Source organism: Myotis davidii, unplaced genomic scaffold (assembly GCF_000327345.1).
Source record: "Myotis davidii unplaced genomic scaffold, ASM32734v1 scaffold2894, whole genome shotgun sequence".
In the NCBI taxonomy this organism is placed as follows: Eukaryota; Metazoa; Chordata; class Mammalia; order Chiroptera; family Vespertilionidae; genus Myotis; species Myotis davidii.
In genome coordinates this window covers 136613-141209 of record NW_006285233.1, presented here as the reverse complement: position 1 = coordinate 141209, position 4597 = coordinate 136613, and the positions used below count along the sequence as shown (strand labels likewise).

The 4597-nt window shown below is 41.1% G+C and overlaps 1 pseudogene; it reads right to left on the bottom strand.

Annotated features, from left to right (window-relative positions):
- Window positions 1-1852: 1852 nt before the first annotated feature.
- LOC102772252 overlaps window positions 1853-4597 on the bottom strand; it is an 8370-nt pseudogene continuing 5625 nt past the window's right edge.

Genomic DNA, 4597 nt, shown 5'->3' with positions numbered 1-4597 from the left:
TTTGACTATCCGGTCTAATTAGCATATTACACTTTTATTATTGTGTATAGTTGCCTTGCTCCAAGCTGTAAGGACCTGCTTGTCATAGAGGTAGAAAAGTTTTAATTTTTACTCATGATTATGGCGATAACACAGATGGCCACCAAAAAGGTGACTTACCAAAGGGTGTATAGCAAATGGTGCTGTTAAGTCCTCTTCTGTGAAAATTTGCATGTTGCGCATTGTATCTGCCTGGCTACATAAAAAAGTGAAGTTTCTGTCTGTCTTTGCAATCACATGAGTGAATTGTCTGAGACCCCAGCCCAGTCTGGTTTGGTGCTCACAGAATAATAGATGTTTTTTGTTTTTGTTTTTGTTTCTTTGCTCCATTGGTGGAGATTTCTTAGAAGTTGCAGGGTATCTTAATTTTTCCTCGACACTCTGACTTTACTTATGTCTCTCACCTTTGCTGTCCTTCCATCTCCCACCAACAACAGTAACTTACTCCAGGCTCACGTTGCTCCAGTGTTTACGTGGTGATTGACAGAGGGAAAGATGGGGGAAGGAGGAGGCAAAGGTGGAGGAGGGGGTTAGGGATGGAAACTTTGCTTGGGGTGATGCCTGGAGCTGGTCCATCCTTGCTGTTTCAAGGGACCTGGCATATATGGCATACTGTTCTTAATATGTTTGGTCACCTTCTTGGCACTATGTGTTTTTACCAAGGTCACCTCTCCGAGAAAGGTTGTTTCCCCAGGTAGGGATCTTCCCCTGACGTTAGGGAGGTAATAAAACCTCTTAACTGCCAGGCAGGTGGGGCGAGAGAACATGGACACAGAACTTGGCTGGAGTTTGTGGCTAGAGATCCTGGCAAGGCTGCTTATCAACTGAACGCTGTCTCTGTGTCATTCCTTCTTCACCGACTCCGTCCACACCTTTGGGGACCCCTGGACCTGCTTGGGCTGGACCCCGGCAGGGTGATGGGTGCAAGATGCATTTTGCAGATGATATTTGGTTGAGTTGTACATGTCAAACCTGTATGATTTTCTGAACCAATGTCACTCCAATAAATTCAATAAAAAAATAAAGTGACATCACTAACCAATTTGGCTCAGTGCATAAAACGTCAGCCTGCGGACTGAAGGGTCCAAGGTTCAATTCCAGTTAAGAGCACATACCTCAGTTTCAAGCTGGATCCCTGGTCCTGGTTGGGGCTCCTGCGGAAGGCAACCAATCATTGTGTCTCTCTCACATTGATGTTTTTCTCTCTGTGTCTCTCCCCACCCCTTCCACTCTCTCTAAAGTCAATGAAAAATATCAACCAGTGAGGGCTAACAAAAATAAATAAGTAGATAGATAAATAAGTAAATAATACATATTTTACTTAATAGATTTAACATAATTAGAAACCAGTTTTATATACAGAAAAATCTTAAATATAGACTTTTATTCCTATTTTATCCTGGGGCTATGCAAAAAAAAAAATGGATCTGTGTAATAAACATGTAAATACACTATTTACAATGGAGATGCTTTCTAATGGAAAGTAAACACAGAAGTCATTTTGTTCTTCACTGGATTCCATAATTATATGTTCATTTTCAAAGATAATACATATCATGTGCACTCAAATTTTAAGATTCTTATTACACACATAATTCCAATAATTATTTTAATTAAACAATAAATGCTTCTTCTGTACTTAAATTTCCTTTAAGAAAGTTTTATTTATCCAATAGTAGGGAGCTTTAACTTTTTCAAATACAGCAAAATGTTTTTGTACAATATGTGCAATTTTCTTCTTTCTGGAAACACTATAAATACTTTTTCATTTAATCTTAATTGTTCACACTCCAAGGGTATTTCCTGAGTTATGTCATATTATCTAGGTACTATTTTTGTAGTATTTCATTGACTCCATTTGTTTTGTCATAACCAGAATATCATGAAATCCAATACTTAAACAATTCATACATTGAAAGTATGCCTATTTTCCCACTTGAATTGTTAAATTGGTTACTCCAACATCATTAAGTATTCCTCTAACCTGATATACTATTCTTTGTTCCAGCACCTCAGGTGTCAGCTGTATATGAATTGCTTCTACCACAATACTGGCTGAGTGACAGCAAAAATGAGGGTCTCAGTGTGATATTAATCCTTCAATTTTCTGTGTCTTTTTCTAAAGAAAGATGTAGTTCTTTTTCATATTCTTGTGGCAGTCTCAGAATTAGAACCTGACAGGTATCTTTAATTGGTGGAACAAAAGTGAGAAATATTAATATAACATAAAAAGAGAGCACAGGGGCTCAGCAATAAACCATCGAAATGGTTCCAATACTGTCAGATGTGTCTGCCAGAACATATACAAATACATCCATCATGTTAGTATTCATGTATCTGCCTGAAGATCTATGGCTGTGACCATGTCCATGGTCACTGGGTCCATGCATATGTTGTGACTGTGATAAGATGAGTGATAGCTTCCTTGAGAAGCTCCATGGGTATGATAAAGTCACAGATACTATCAGCTCTCCAACTGAGACTGGTGTTAACATGTGCTTGTCTAATATAGACACAAACTCCATAAACACACACAAAAAGTTATTGCTATTATAAAAAGACTATTAATAAATACAGAGAGATTTCTATTTGGCCAAATCCATAGGATAAAATCCTATTTGCTTTCCATCTACTCATTAAGGCTGCAAAATGTCCCATGACCAAAGCAAAGCAGTGAAAGAGCATATGAAGTCCATCTGAGATCAGACCCAGACTAGTGGTCAACATGTCATGGAATAATTCCACAAAGGTATACAGCATATTCAAACACAGGGAGTAAAGGAACTTCTTACAGTCATTCCCCTCAAGAATTTTCTTTGTTAATAGACATAGGGATCCATTGGGAACTGTGCTGAAAAGAATCACCCATCCTCCTATATAATAAGGAGGTAATATGCAAATTGACCCTCACTCCATCATTCCATCACAAGATGGCTGCACCCACAGCAGAGGCAGGGTTCCCATAAAGAGCCAAAATGAGTGATAAGCAGGGACCTGAGGCTGTGTGGTGTTGGGCCTGGGTGGGGGGCCTGAGGCTACGCCCCCCTGCCGCCCAGTAGGGTTTGATGGGGGATCGCAGGGTGTGCCCTCCCACCTGGGGGGGCTTGATTGGGTACCTCAGGCCACATCCTTTGCCTGGTGGGGCTTGACAGAGACCTCAGGTTGTGCTCCCTGCCTGGTGAGGCTTGATGGGGGAACTCAGGCTGTGCCCCCCCACTCCAGTGCCAGGCCAGGGGACCTGAGGCTGCACCCCCCACCTGGTGGGGCTTGATAGGGATGGGGCTGGTCGGGTCTCGATCTCGCCCAATGGGGGTGGGGTCAGCCGGGTCTGAGTCTTGAGCGATTTTGATATGCATGCAGGTGGGCACGGACTTGACTCTGGGTCCCGTGGCATGCCCCAGACTCTGACAGGAGGAAGATTTTCAGATACATTTTACTAATTTTCTTTCATCTCTGACACTTCTATCATAGAGAAAGGGCAAATAGCAATATTAAAATATTTCCTCTAATTAATTCCCTTTTAATGTGCATGAATTTTGTGCACCGGGTCACTAGTAAAGTTATAGAGGTTTATTAAGGAGAATATCTAATTAGACTACTTTCTGTCTTCTAGGGGGAGATGACAAGATGTTAGCAGACAAAATAAATAATGTAGTGCTCACTACCAAACTTTTGGACAGGTTTTGTTCAGTGTTTTCTGGTGTGTTGCTCTGTTATTGGATGAATCCAAAAATTTCCAAAAAGTTGAGCACTAACAAAAATGCATAAGGATCCATAGTCGGCACATTTGGAAACTTAAATTTTGACTGAATAATGGAATCTACATAGAAAATAGAGTATCATGACAATAATGATAATCGTTGTTAAAGGCATAATGAGAGAAAACCAAGACTTGAGTGTACTCTCAGTTGTCACAGAAAGAACAATAACCTATAGGCACAAGGGAAGCATGGAGACAAGATGGGATAAAGTTCGGAGATGTTTGGCTCTACCAACATCAATAGAGAGCTTTCTGGAAGCTGTATGAAAACCACCTTTACAACACAAAACCAGTACTAGCAAAAATACTCCACCCTGGTGATCTTCTACCCCTAAGAAGTTAATGGCTGTGTAAAGCATGTGAATTAGAGCACTGTCATGATGTCCTGCAGGGTGTTCAGCTATTTTAGCCATGAGATAATTGTGTAGAAAAGCAATAGGCAGATCACATCAATAATGAAAAAAGCAGCCCCCATAGTCTTTGCTGGTCCTCCTCCAGAACTGTTGTTGATGGAAATAGGGTTCTTACATTGTGTCATGAGAAAAGCATTTCATGGACTTACACATGGGAGAATGAGGTGCAGTGGTAAGTTTTATTGGAGCTGGAGCAGACACAAAGGACTGTCCCCATATTCCCAGTGTCTCATCCACCACCAGGAGGCTCAGCTCATTCCCACTGCTGAGCCCAGGTTCTTCATAGAGCCCAGGTTCCAGCAATTCTTTGCCATTGGCCTGGCATTTTCAGGCCACCAAAAGCTTTCATAGCTCAGTTCAGTCCATGTGAAAGCTTAGTCCAGCT